Genomic DNA, 13,797 nt, shown 5'->3' with positions numbered 1-13,797 from the left:
GATGTAGGCACCACGCCTATAAGATTTCGAGAATTGAGGTGGCCGAAATAATTTATATTCTCGTATATATTGATACTATCAAGGTAGCTGGCAAGTAATTTGGTCTACCAAGTACGACCGGAAAACTATAGAGGGATGTTTCGACCCGGCATAGGCGACTATCTGTCTCCAGGTAGGTAGCTGGTTTGTTGAGTTTCGTGCACCATAGATAATAATATTATCTATGCGTACACAATGTATTCTACGTATAATTCACCAGTGAGGTATCACGAAGACAAAAACTGTGTAAGGTACATCTGCTACTGTCGTCAAAGTATTTCACTAACTTGTTTTGCACCTGTTTATATCAAGTACTTACCGATTGTGGGTTTGTAATCCTTCCGTCCTTGACCAGAGCTCTCAACCTGTAGCCTTTGCCAGGAGTGAGATCAACAAACTGCCATCCATCCCATACAACCTGATGGAGAGAACAAGCACAACATACATAAAATGTGCCCTTAGGCTGAAAATGTGTGATGTGCACCTATGCTACTTGTCTATGCAGGCTTAGTTGCTATTAATTGTAATCACCATCTGCTATGCCACACACTAGGATTAGTTGAACACATTGGTGTATCCATTGAATTCTGGTAGTGTACTTTTATCCTTTGAAGGCACTGGAATGTCACTATCTTTTTTATTGTTTGCCACACTTAGTGGCTTGTTCTCTATTTTCGCCTTGCGGTGTATCCATGGCATCCCGAGATCATTTTTATGACACATGGTACAACACAACTAAATAACACTTGTAGGTGCCTGGCAGTTGAAACATTCTTTTACTCTTTTATTTTACATCTCACTCTGTTGTTCCCTAATCCACTGCTCTGATCCATAGATTATTATCCCACACACATTTGATCCAGTGCCGTTTCCTCGTTTGAATACCATGAATCACGTGAGAATGATCACGTGAGAATGATCACGTGACACAAACTATTTACAACTACATAACTATCCAAAGTTTTACAGACATTTTTGGTCTAATACTGAACGTTTTTTGTGGAACTTAAGCTACATTGCTTGTAGGCGTGAGATTCAATTCCTTAGGCGTGTGAGCGTGAGATTGCACCTCAAATTGTGAGAATCACACCGGAGGCGTGACAGTTGAGAGGTATGCTTGACTTGTTGAATTACCATAGATTATAGAGAAAGGGAGCTTACGCGCCCCTCTATAATCTATGGACTTACAGACTTAACGGTACTTTTGTGACCTTCGTTGACGTTTGTGTACAGTCGCAGATTGTGTCAATCCCTTGTATGTGTACAGTGAAGAGGCCACGTAGTGGGTTTTCGGAGTGCCACACTGGGTGGAGGGTTATGGCACCTTCAAGCACAATTGAAATATATTTTACTAAACACAGTGATAGTACCTATTGGAAGTACCACATCGTACATCTCAGTGATCCTATTATAATCACTATTATTGTTGCATGAATACCATGGCTGCCATGCATCACCATCACTATAAGCCCCATTTTACCATAACGGCCGAGTTCACTCAAGAACCACATTGTTGCAAACAACAAAATAGAAGGTATTCCTCTACTTTTTGCACAGAGACTATTGGCTCACATGAAATTCTTTCAGTGTTTGTGCAATAGTATTACAAATTCATATGGGCTTGTCCTACCCTCCTAGGTACCACACTAAACTACTTACAAATTATGAAGTTCCCTTTGTGTCCCTCTACTATTATCATAATCCACGGTTACTAGTCTGGTGCCTTTTGGAATACTGTAGTATGTTGGCTAATGGTGAAGGATTCTTTGCTGGAAAATCCACAACTTTGCTTCACAGAAGATTTTGTTTTATCTGCCATTTGACAGATTTTCAGGATCCATATTCTTTTAAAAATGATTTGTCTATTAAATAATTAGCCAATGTGCTTTTGCTAGAGCTTGATGACATGATGTCGCTACATAGAGACTTTTGCCTCAGGGTAACTAACTGATCATCCGATGGATCAGAAATATGGTGCATACTGCATCAATATAGGGGATTAAAATAATATGTTTTTCATGTTCACCAGAGTAACCTTAACAATTTTTCACTTGTTCATAGTACATGCTGTACACAAAATGACCGTCTGCAATCCTAAAATTTACAAAGTTACAGGTTTTGGCAATTGAATCTGTCGCGTTGGTACAAGAATTCGTCATAATTAAATTGTCTTCAAGAAAGCAACCGCTTATCACGAAGTGAATCATTTTTGCCATGGAGAGTTACGCTTGAGACACTAGATGGTAATTGATGCTGGTTGTGAATGTTGCTGAAGAAGTTGTAGTGGAAGAATTATCACCTTGTAAAGAGTTGTTTAGGACAGTTGTACCTGAACAAGATCTTGTAGCAGCTGCTACATCATGTTTTTGTGTTTCTCCAGTTGTTAATCTTGTTATGGATGAATTCTAATGCCAGAGTGATGTATTCAATTACCAAAGGGACGAATTCAATTGCCAAAGGGATGAATTCAATTGCCAAAGTGACGAATTCATTTGCCAAAGCGACGAATTCAATCGCCAAAGCGACGACTTCAATTGCCAAAGCGGCGAATTTAATTGCCAAAACCTGTGTGTCCAGTTGGGGCCCACTTAGTAAACCAAAATCATTTTATAAGGGAATATGTAAAGGTCATTTATAGTATATTTATTATTCAAGGTTTTTTTGCAAGAAATCTAATCCATAGTGCTGGAAGTGACTTTTGTTATTAGCAATATAAATGGAATGTTGTATGTAAACATGAATGGTTTGTTTAGGCTTCAGGGTAGAAATCAGTTATTCATGTTGCAACTATCAAAACATTCTGGTTTTGTGTCCAGAAGATTTCATGTAAGGACTTTTACATCAGTGGGTTTTACAGAGCTCTACAACTAGGCCCAGTCAGACCAACACTCCATTAATGTCTTAGAGTGATTGTCAAGCTTATCACTGGGCCGGGAGAAAAGCAGCCAGCAACGGCTGACTAATGTAACACTGACTGTTTTCGACAATGAAATTAGTAGTGTATTCTTGTAGTTTATATATGTTTGGGATGAACATTCAACCCTGTTGTCATGATGACGAGACTGGCATAAGCTGTGTGTCTCCATGTTTGTCCAACACCCACATGAGCAAACAGGCCTTGAGCTACAGAAAACATACTGCTTTAAAGCTCAACTTCCTGTTTTCATTGTGTTTACTTAATGGTGTGTGGCCAGTAACTGAAACCAGTTGAAACAGTTTAGTAGGAGCTAGCCTTCATCCTGTAACAGGCTGAAAAGCAGTGTAACAGCTACCATGAATGGCGTATCTTCTTAAGTTGAAAGGGGGCATATCTCCTTTGTACACAAACAAAAATTAAGAATAGCCACAAGGCTTTGTGTAGAGAATTTGTGTATGATAACACGATAGACAAACTATAAAACAGTCAAGAAGATACGTCTGTGCGTAATTTGTGGTTTGAAGTGGTTTCACTGGTTTGCTTGAGTTACGCCTCCTTAGCAATGCATAGCAATGTAATTGATGAATTATGAAATAATTGGTGAATACGTTTAATTTTAATGTACTACATGTATTGTTACAAAACAAGGTGAAAAGCAAAACTATAGCAAGGGATAATATTTACTGGGCACCTGGCAAGTAGCACAGTATCAACTTGTTTATAACAACTGTGCCATGTGACATAATGTGACTTCCCTTCATGTGACTTCCCTTCATGTGACTTCCTTGATAAAACTGTAAACATAGTCTTCTTGCTTGTACATAATTGCCTTGTTTCTGGGTACATTTCAAGGCTCAATTCAGTAATCTAATTGTTGTCATTTGTCTGGTTGTCATATATGTAAGTGTCTCAGAAAAGTATGATTATTGCTAATTCCCAAGTGTTGAATAGTGCCATTATTCAGAGTGTTGTAATTCACTAATGGTTGACGCTAAGTAACTAATTTTCACACAATGGATAGTAAATGTACAAATGCTACCAGTACATTGGCAGATACGTACCTGTACTAGTAAGCTATAGGTATTTTTGAAGAATTGCATTTGACAACTTTCTACACTGTACTAAGCGAAGACTTCTAAATCCACAAATAATTTGTGTAGTTTGCTGTGTTTTATTGATAAAGCACCTGGAATATAATAAGATGAATAAACATTGCTTGAGAAGCCATGATGTGTAAATATACATGTACGTAGGTCCAATGTTGGTTGTGTGGCTTCTATAGTACTTTCCTGACAAAATGTTATCTGGGACTGTTTCTTTAAAGTAGATGCATGTACTTGATTATGTACAGACTCGTCTCCTTATTGTAGAAACTAGAGATGTTTGTGTAAATTCCACAGAATCATATTATGCTTTTCGAGTGTTCTATTAGAGTAGTTAGGTGACTGCTCTATCAGAGTATCTCGATCTTGAATGGAAAAAGTAAGGTGGAAAAAGTAAGGTGGACACAACCTCTCCAGTCTTCAAACTGGATTGACACTTACTCCACTCATATACTGTACAATTAGGTGTAGTATCACCTACTGTATACTAGAGCCGAGCGATATTATCGTTTTTAACGATATATCACAATATTTTGAGAGTATCGATATTGCGATAATTTGTTATTAACTATCGTGATACCATATCTGTACATTACTGTCATTAAAAATCAATCTGTTATGCAGTACTTGGCTAAGAATCCTTGTAAGTGATAAAGCCTATCCACCTGGTTACCCCAAACACCATAACATAACCTCAAAGCATATATGTTACAATAACTGTTACTGTAAACAAGGATGATAGTGGCTAGTTTAGTACTACCTTTAAAGACTTCCTGCAGGAATGCTGAGCAATACACTATGTAGCACCAGACTTAGTATTGTGAGCTATTCAGCATCGTGAATAGTGGCTTTAGTATTGATCGTGCACTAAAATGGCAGTATCACCCAGCCCTACCATATATGTACAATTTTTGAGGTACGTTATTTTTGGGTTTTTTATTTTCACTGATCACTTGTTTTTCACTTAGATCATCTATTATATAGCAACGACCCAATCCTAATGATAATTAAATTTTGAGAATGAAAGTTTCTTAGACAGCCAAGCAACTGCAAATTCTGTGAAAATTACGTGGACCCCTCAAAAAGTTGTACGCATATGGTATTTGTGTATAATAGTATGGCATTTATCAAGTAGCATTTTATGTACGTGGTTCATAAAATCAACATGACGGCTGTTCAAATTCTACCGCCATTTGATGGTAAAAAACCATCTTGAAGCCCATAGTTTAAAAATCAATTGTGGTACCACTCCAAGTCCGGCTACATGCATATTTCACCAAGTAAATTATATACTGTACATACCAAAAACCTATCCTCAGTTTAGTGGTAGGCTTCTTCCAAAAAATCACTGAATAAAATGATTATCATGTGTTTTGGTAAATTCTGCATTGTATTTATACAACATAATATTAGAAGTGATTGTGGGTTTTGGTTTATTAAGTGTACCCATTCAAAAAGGTACTGCACTCATCTACATGTTACAGGTGGTCACTCCAAGCTCAGAGCCAGGAAACGAGCGAGATGAAACAAAGCATCTGCAGGATTTTGATCTTGTAGCCAATGGATTTAATAATTTCTTGTTGTTTGATTGTGTTTAATCTCCTGTTATAATTTGTGACCAGCTGAGCGAAATATTTTTGAGATTAAAATAAACTTGCATGCCACATAATACGTTTTGATTGTTTCAGTATATAAAACCTACACACCATCGGATTCCTATATTTATGGAGAGTAAGCATAAAGGGAGCTTGAGTTTTAGGGGAATGTTTGTGATGGGGTAAAAATATTGTTTACGTCTTGTCTTCGTTAAAATGTCCTTCTACTTTTCATATTTAGGAGTACAGGGTATAACGGGATGCTTCACACTAACCTACTACAAATCTCTGCTCTATTTCACCTGCCAGTACATCTAGATACAGTTAGTTAATCTGTGTGTTTGTTTAACTTCATTCCAACACCCGCACCTGTTGTTCTTATTACAATAATGCCAATTGTGATCGGTGTACGGGTTATGAAGATGTCAAGGTGTATGCACTATGCATTTGCCAGTTACACAAATTAAACAAAGTCCCATCTTCATAGTTTGTTTCAGTTATGAATTATGTATTGGTTATTGCATAAATCAAGGTATCCTCGCTATTTTAGAGACCTGAGGAATGGCACAATACGAAACCGTGGATTTGGGTGATAACCAATTTAGACTATGGTTCGTACAGCTCTAGTCACTGCCGTAATGGCGGCTTTCTAATCGAATTAGTGTTAAAACAACTCACTGGTAGACTTACTAGATGAATATGATCATCTTTATGATCCAGCGATGCTTTCTTTAGAATCTAGTGATGATTTCTGATGGCTGTTGTGACTGGAATCCAGCAAAGCATGTGACCAAAATTTTGTCACGGGTATCTAACCAGTTTAGATACCTACCCCAGGTATTTATTGGATTTTAAATACCTCATTGATGACTAAATTTCAAAGCACACTATGCGTACCATAGTCTGATTAACATTAGAGAACACTTTATATTGTACTTTGCATAGGAGAATCAAAGTGTCAACATGTACTGTATGGTAGGATTTGCTCGTAGCTTCCCTATGTGTCATCTATATGGTAGTCCTTTGATCCTTTAAATACTAAATATTTGATCTTTTTTTTCTTGTCATTTGAATCAGATCAGACCCATATTTACTGTATAGGAAATAGTAATTTTAGCTCATCTTAATGGGTAATCTTTGAAATACTGTGCAGCTACAGGGCCCTGGGGTTTGCAAGCTCAGTAGAGCTCTCTGTTTCAAAGTGTACTATACTCCACAGCTCTTCATAATATAGAAACATTGAGAAATGTCTGGAGTGTAACATTAATTATTAAATCAAGATGTTTATATGGTACTTCGGCTACCTCCCTTAGTTGCTTGTACTATCCAGACATGGAATTACCATGTTTTGTAATACTTTAGATATAGGAATCTATTGGATGGTTCTATTATGTACCCAATCAATTATTTTCATCCAAACTTTTGTAACACTTTTTGGAGTAAATTTAGTGTGGGTGTCCAATTGTGATACACTAATAAACCAAAACCCACAATCACTTCTAATATGGTGTTGTATAAATAGAATGACAAATGTACAGCAATAAAAAGCTAGCTGTGTATGTAATTGTGAACTAATTATATTTTTTGGCAGTTGTCCCCCATAAGTAATACTGGGGACTTCTGAACCTTATAACTAACACTATTGGGGGGGGGCAAGTCGTGACAGCCACACATCGTCATCATCCCAAGGCCAACCGCCCCACAGCAGCAGTGCCCCTCCAATCATGAATCACACCATTGCAAACACAAACTAATTAGAACTAAAATATGTATTGAGCCCCTTCATCTACTTTTTGTACATGGTCTATTAACCCACGTGAAATACTTTCAGTACTTACACAACATTGTTACGCATTCACGTGGTCCCCTAACTATTGGCATAGTAATCCTGTGTGTGTTGTAAAGATACGTACGTAGCTCACTAAATGATTCTTGATATGAAGTGTAGTGGAACCTCTCCATTGTATACGTAAGTCACCTCGTTTTTTGAATACTGTATTTATCTCTATTAAAGCTGGGCTCAAATACATACCGAGTGCTTCTTCCCAAACTACAGAATAAATGCCTGGGTCCGTATAGATGCCGGGGTGCCAAAAATTAGGCTATAATTCTGGAGTTGTGTGCTGTACAAGAGTGTATATACTGATAAACACACTTCACCTTACAGGTGAAGATTCCAACTGTGAGTCGATTATATAATCACTCTCAGCAACACTTTGTTTATAATCACCCTTTGCCTTGTGCTCTAAGAAATAAACACCTGGGCCTGAATAGATGCCAGGCTTGTTTAAATGCTGGGTCCAAAATCAGTTATAGGAAATAGATGTCCTGGCTTTTATGCGGGTAAATGCGGTATTCTCTTTAGATGTTTTTAGTGTATCAAAAGATGGCCACACAAGACTAAATCACTTGTTCTGAAGATATCTTGGAAGATAAATACCAAGAACTCATATTTAGCATTTAGTAGTGGACTGTAGGTTCCCAAAGAGTTGTTAACTAGTTCAGTACATTAGTTAATCCAATCATGGAATATGCAACAACCAAAAATATGTCAGTCCAGTAGTATAGTCCAGTAGTATAGTCCAGTAGTATAGTCCACTTCTTGAGTGTATGACAGTTACACAAATTCACACCTGTCTCTGCATTTTTTACAGTATATTAACATTACCAGTAATGAAATAATATAAAACCAATTACATAATGTGACATACATACATGCAAAAAAAGTCATAATTGATATCAACATTTTTAATAGTACGCTTTTAAGTGGGGGGCTAATGAAAAAAAGTACTCTTGTGGAAATGCTGGAAATTATGAATAACCTCTAAATAAGGTATGTATGTATGTACTAGAAAGCCCATCCTCAGTTTAGAGGTAGGCTTCTTCAAAAAAATACTGAATGATATCACATGCTTTTGGTAATTCTGCATTGTATTTATACAACGCCACATTAAAAGTGATTGTGGGTTTTGGTTTATTAAGTGTATCACAATTGGACACCCACTACTAAATTGTCATAATATTGATAGAGAACTTAAACCACACCACCAAATGGACACTTAACAAGTATGCATTCATATGTATGTAGCTTCACTGGTTTAGTGTGTTGAAATTATGTAATTGGATAGCGTAATGCCAATAAGCTTGTTTGTATACTGGTATTTTGCTTGCACAATGAATATATCTGCATACGTATATGTATGAGGTCTGGTATTGTGTAATTTAGGGTTGTTTTTTAAGCAGACTGTTCTTTTCTTTACACACTGGGACACCTTGTTACATACAGAGTCGCTCTTTAATTAATAATTAATTAATAAACCCTTTGGTCCCTGAAATATTTTTGTGAAACATGTGTGTTCATTGTTAGTTTCAACCTTGTATCGCCTGATTCGCTTACCTTTGTTACAAGGTCCTATTATAGAATTGATCTCCTTGAAGACTACCATGTCCATCAGGAAACCTCAACACCTCAAGCATTTCCACTTCACGATTTTCACAACTTCTCTTTACGCATTCATAGCTTCGAAATACAGGTGTAGTTGTTCTTTTCAACAAAAACCAACTGTCATTTTACTGGGGCATGATGTGGCGAATCCATTCAACTTTATTATGAGTCTGTACATTAACGTGTGTAGAAGTTATGGCCATTTACTTTTTGAAAAAGAATTACGCTTTCTTGTCTTCTTGAAATTGACGGCCTTTCACTCCAATACTAAAACTTATTTGAACATTGATGTTCTAGTATGTGGAAATTGCAGAGATTGGTTCGTTTCCGTAATGTCTATGGTGGCATTTAGGGTAAAAAGGTAACTTACCCAGTAATGGGTTTGGAATCTGACTAGAACATCATAAAACAGGCTTACGGCTGAACATGTGTTAACTACAAACCTCTGTGTGTGTGTGTGTGTGTGTGTGTGTGTGTGTGTGTGTGCGTGTGTGTGTGTGTGTGTTCAAAACTATTGCTGTAGTTTGTAGTTTTCAGGCCAGGAGATTGTTGCTTTCAAACAAAACAAGTTGTTTCTTGTCATTTTCTATTTACTTGGTTAAATGCCGCACAGCTGCACCCAGGTGGTGCAACGATCAATTTTGAAGCAGTGTTGAATCTAGTGTATTATGGTATATGTAGTTACAGATAGTTTAGCTATTGTGAGAAGGCTAATAATCACTTAACAATACAGACTCATTTGTCTAAATTGTCGCAAAGGTTTTGAAAACTGCGAGATGAAATGCTTAAATTTGATTGGTTGCTTACTGGGGTGTAAATAGAACCATTCAATAGATCCCTATATGTGAAACTTTACAAAACATGATAATTTCGTGCTTGATGGTAAAAACCATCAAGGGAGGTATAATCTTACTATATTCAGACATTTCTCACTATTTCTATATTACAAACAGCTGTGGAAGTACAATATTACTCTTGAAACAGAAAGCTCTACCGAACTTACAAACCCTAAGGCCCTACAGCTCTATTTCAAAAACTCCCTGTTAAGATGACCGCCACCCATAAAAACAGTTTAAACAACCTTGATATGGCAAATGATGAGAATGAAATGTCTAATATGTAAAGGATCATAGGCACATACATATGGAAACATCAATCAGGTGAGGAAGGATCACATAAGTGAGCTACGAGTCAACTACTGCTTGTAAAAAATATGCAAATAAAAAATGAAATGTCTCGAGGATACAGTATGGATAATACAGTCCTACAATATATAGATGTAAAATTTTCTCTAATGTTATGTACCACTCAGTGCCATAATTTGTATGTGGCACTCTTGCTGACCGCAGCGAGTGCATTATAACTTATAACACACTGGTTGCGGTTTTGTAGACCGCAACAAGTGCACTATAAGTTATAATGTACCGACCGCAGTGCAATATACAGATATTGCACTGGCTGCGGTTTTGTGCAGCAATGCACAAGTGCGACCACTATGACACCTCACCTAATAGGTGGAAAGACATCTCACAGATCACTCGAATTCTTTTATAGCCTGACATGTAAAGGTTGATTGTGGGCCATAACGTCACCAATATGTATAATGTTTACCAAGCAGCCAATGGCGATCGAAAAGCCAACACAGTGGACACAACTCTAGTCTACATATATACAAATGTACTTGTACACCTTACTAGTCTGGTGCCATCTGAGCTCAGATTAAACTGTAGTCCACTTCGACAATGACTCAATAAAATTATTATATTCTAAATAATGCTCACCTTTATGTTCGATTGTGGTAACCAGTTTTTGTCATGCCACCAGATTTGAGTTTAGCCAGTGTGAATAGTAAGAATTAGACTAGTATCGTTTAGTAGTTAGACTTTGTTTACTTAAACCGTCTATTAGCTGCTTTTTTTCACTCGAGAGAATCGCTATGGCAATTAGTCTGGTGCTTAGTCTATATGGCGATTGAGTGATCACGCTGGCATGCTGAGCACTACATGCTGAGCACTACATGATGAGCACTACATGATGAGAGTTGAACAGCGAATGCAGGTTAGTGTTTTATCCCATAGCGTAGTGTACTAGCTTTCAATATCTAAGGTGGCTGCAGTACTGTATAGGGAACGCCATCGCAACGTTCGACACAATCGATGTTAGAAACCTGGCCTTTATAAGTGTTACAGCTGTCTTGTGAGACTGTCCCCACCTATTAGGGAGTGGTACATAACAGTTATACAACGTGCACTCGTGCTCTGCCTGTATAAACGCACTTGCTTTCGGGTCTGACGGCCATCAGGCTTGTGCGTTTATATCAGGCAGAGCACTCGTGCCCATTGTATAACTATATAATGTAATAGACCATGGTGAAAATGTTAACACATTTTATGCCAGCAACGTAAGTACATTATAACAGAAGTCCACAGTTTTGAGGTAGACTTCTTCCAAAATTTGTCCCTATAGCTTTTCTAAGTGTACGTAACACGTAACAGTATCAAGTATGCTGTACTGTATTTATACAACAACAGTTTAGAAGTGATTGTGGTTTTTTTTGTTGTTGGTTTTTTTTGCTGCTTGGTAAAGTTTTCCTGCTAAAGTAAGTAGCTTTACAACAGAATTGGCCACTGGTTCTATGCAAAATCATGCCTCAAAGAATTGACTTTTAAGGTTTGACTTGGTTTGTCATTAATTATTAAATGGTAAATTAGTTAATAGTCATCTGTAGTGAATGGGATTAACTGGCAATGAATGATATATTATATACCGTATAGCAAAAAATATTGGCGGGAGAAAATTTTGGCAAATTGATCATTGGCAGAAATTGGCGAATAATATTTTGGCGAATGCATTACATTACTTTGCCCACGCAATTTTACTCTGACAGCATTGGCGACGAAGCTTTGTGATGCCTACGGACGAAGTACTACAGTTCAATGTCTCTCATTCGAATTGACGTGCTCTTATGCAAATAGCTAGCTTGAGAGCTAGCTATAATAAAAACAACATTCACTAGCTCACTAAGTCAGTAATCAAGACTGGAACGCACGTGGCAAGCGAGGCAAGGCATGGACATGGGAACTGAGCTGAATCACTCTGGCGCAAGCTCCGGTGAGCTGAATTGCCCATCTGCTTGAGCTATTAGTCTAAAACCATACTGTATTCAATGGGATATACTTGCGGAAGACTAACCACTCACCGCTGTAGCAATATTCACTCACTGATGAGCAGCGTCTACTACACTTTCAGTGTTTAGAAAAATGGCAAGTAAAATTTTGGCGAATCCATGCATACTCGCCAAATTCACCAAACTTTTCTCCCGCCAAAATTTTCTGCTACGTATACAGTATCAGGTATGTATATGACCCACTGACCAAAAACACATTTTTGTTTCCATTTTCCTTGGACTTCATTTATGAATTTTTGTTGTTGAGAGGGGAAACCAATGTACTGTTAAAGTTTCAGCCTCATCTTGTAAGTAGTTTTGGGGTTATAGTGATAGACAACAAGAAGAGCAAAACAATCAATTTGTACAATGCCTGTGCGGAATAAATACAGTGCTTGTTCAATAAATCATAAGTCTTGAGTACAACAGGCTACAGAGTTGTGACTTGTGTCATTCTATTCACCATGAAATGGAGCATTCTTCAAGGTATAGTTTAAAAATGGCAACAATAAAGTAATGTTTTACTGTACTGTAAATAAATACATGTAACTTGTGTTTGCTTCATGGAACAGAAACGAAGCAAAGATATTCTTATTCTCATTCAAAAGGCAAATTCGTTGGTATAGTAAATATTTTGATTCGACTCTTCCTTCACTGTCTTCTTAAGCAATTAAAACGTACATAAATTATTTATGTAGCACATGTTTTATGCAATGTATTTCAGTGGCATTTATCTCAAACAGAATTATGCAAACAAGTCTGGTTTTCACTCAGTATATATATGAACATGTGCACACAGTGAGAAATATTTGATTGCAGTGTTAATAATAAGTACAGCTTTTATTATCCAGTTAAGCATTTGTTTGTATGTTACAGGTGGATAATTTCACCACTCCAAGCTCAGAGAGACAGTGAGATGAAAACAAGACACCTGTAGGATTAAGGTATGTAGTTGTACGTAGCCATTGAAATTAAATAATTTCTCTTATTTAATAATTGCTGTGGTCTATGTATTGTTAAATGACTATGAAATCTTTTGTTTCGACTGATTGAAAATCTGTCATTTCTGCAAAAATAGACTTGCATGCTGCACAATAATTTTACACACATTTTAATTGTTTCAGTATGTACACAGTATGTACACAGTGATACAAAGCTTGAATCAATAAAATATACATACCATCGGATTCCCCTGTTCATGGAGAGTAAGAAAATAAGGAGAACATGAGTAATGGGTGAGTATTTATGATGGAGTAGAAGTACACAAGTGAAGCTGACAAGGAGCACCACACATGGCAAATACACAGAGTAACTAGGGTGTGAGGGGATTTAAAATCTACTTCATAGTCAAAGAAATCTCAAGTTGATGTCAAATTCCTAAAAAGAAATAATCCTTGAGTATGTGACAGTCGCACAAATTCACACCTGTCTCTGCATTTCTTAGAGTATCTTAAACATCAACAATAATGAAATAATATCAAACCAATTTCATATGTGACGTACGTACATAGAAAAAAATCATAATTGATATC

At 37.0% G+C, this 13,797-nt stretch overlaps 1 protein-coding gene across 16 annotated transcripts in view; it reads left to right on the top strand.

Annotated features, from left to right (window-relative positions):
- The first annotated feature begins 9 nt into the window (after positions 1–9).
- Positions 10–13,797, top strand: part of LOC136247517 (uncharacterized) — a 64,318-nt gene continuing 50,530 nt past the window's right edge. For 13 of the 16 annotated variants that reach the window (XM_066039261.1, XM_066039249.1, XM_066039260.1 and 10 more), the window contains exons 1-3: positions 10–172; positions 5,544–5,612; positions 13,142–13,209. The gene's annotated coding sequence lies outside the window, so the exon portion shown is untranslated. Of the gene's footprint in view, positions 173–5,543; positions 5,613–13,141; positions 13,210–13,389; positions 13,501–13,522; positions 13,664–13,797 lie in introns of those variants that run through there. The other 3 variants (XM_066039256.1, XM_066039257.1, XM_066039258.1) reach the window with 3 other exon arrangements.

This window comes from Dysidea avara, chromosome 2 (genome assembly GCF_963678975.1).
Source record: "Dysidea avara chromosome 2, odDysAvar1.4, whole genome shotgun sequence".
Classification (NCBI taxonomy): Eukaryota; Metazoa; Porifera; class Demospongiae; order Dictyoceratida; family Dysideidae; genus Dysidea; species Dysidea avara.
The sequence above is the reverse complement of the archived record's forward strand: the minus strand, read 5'-3'. Positions and strand labels throughout refer to the sequence as shown.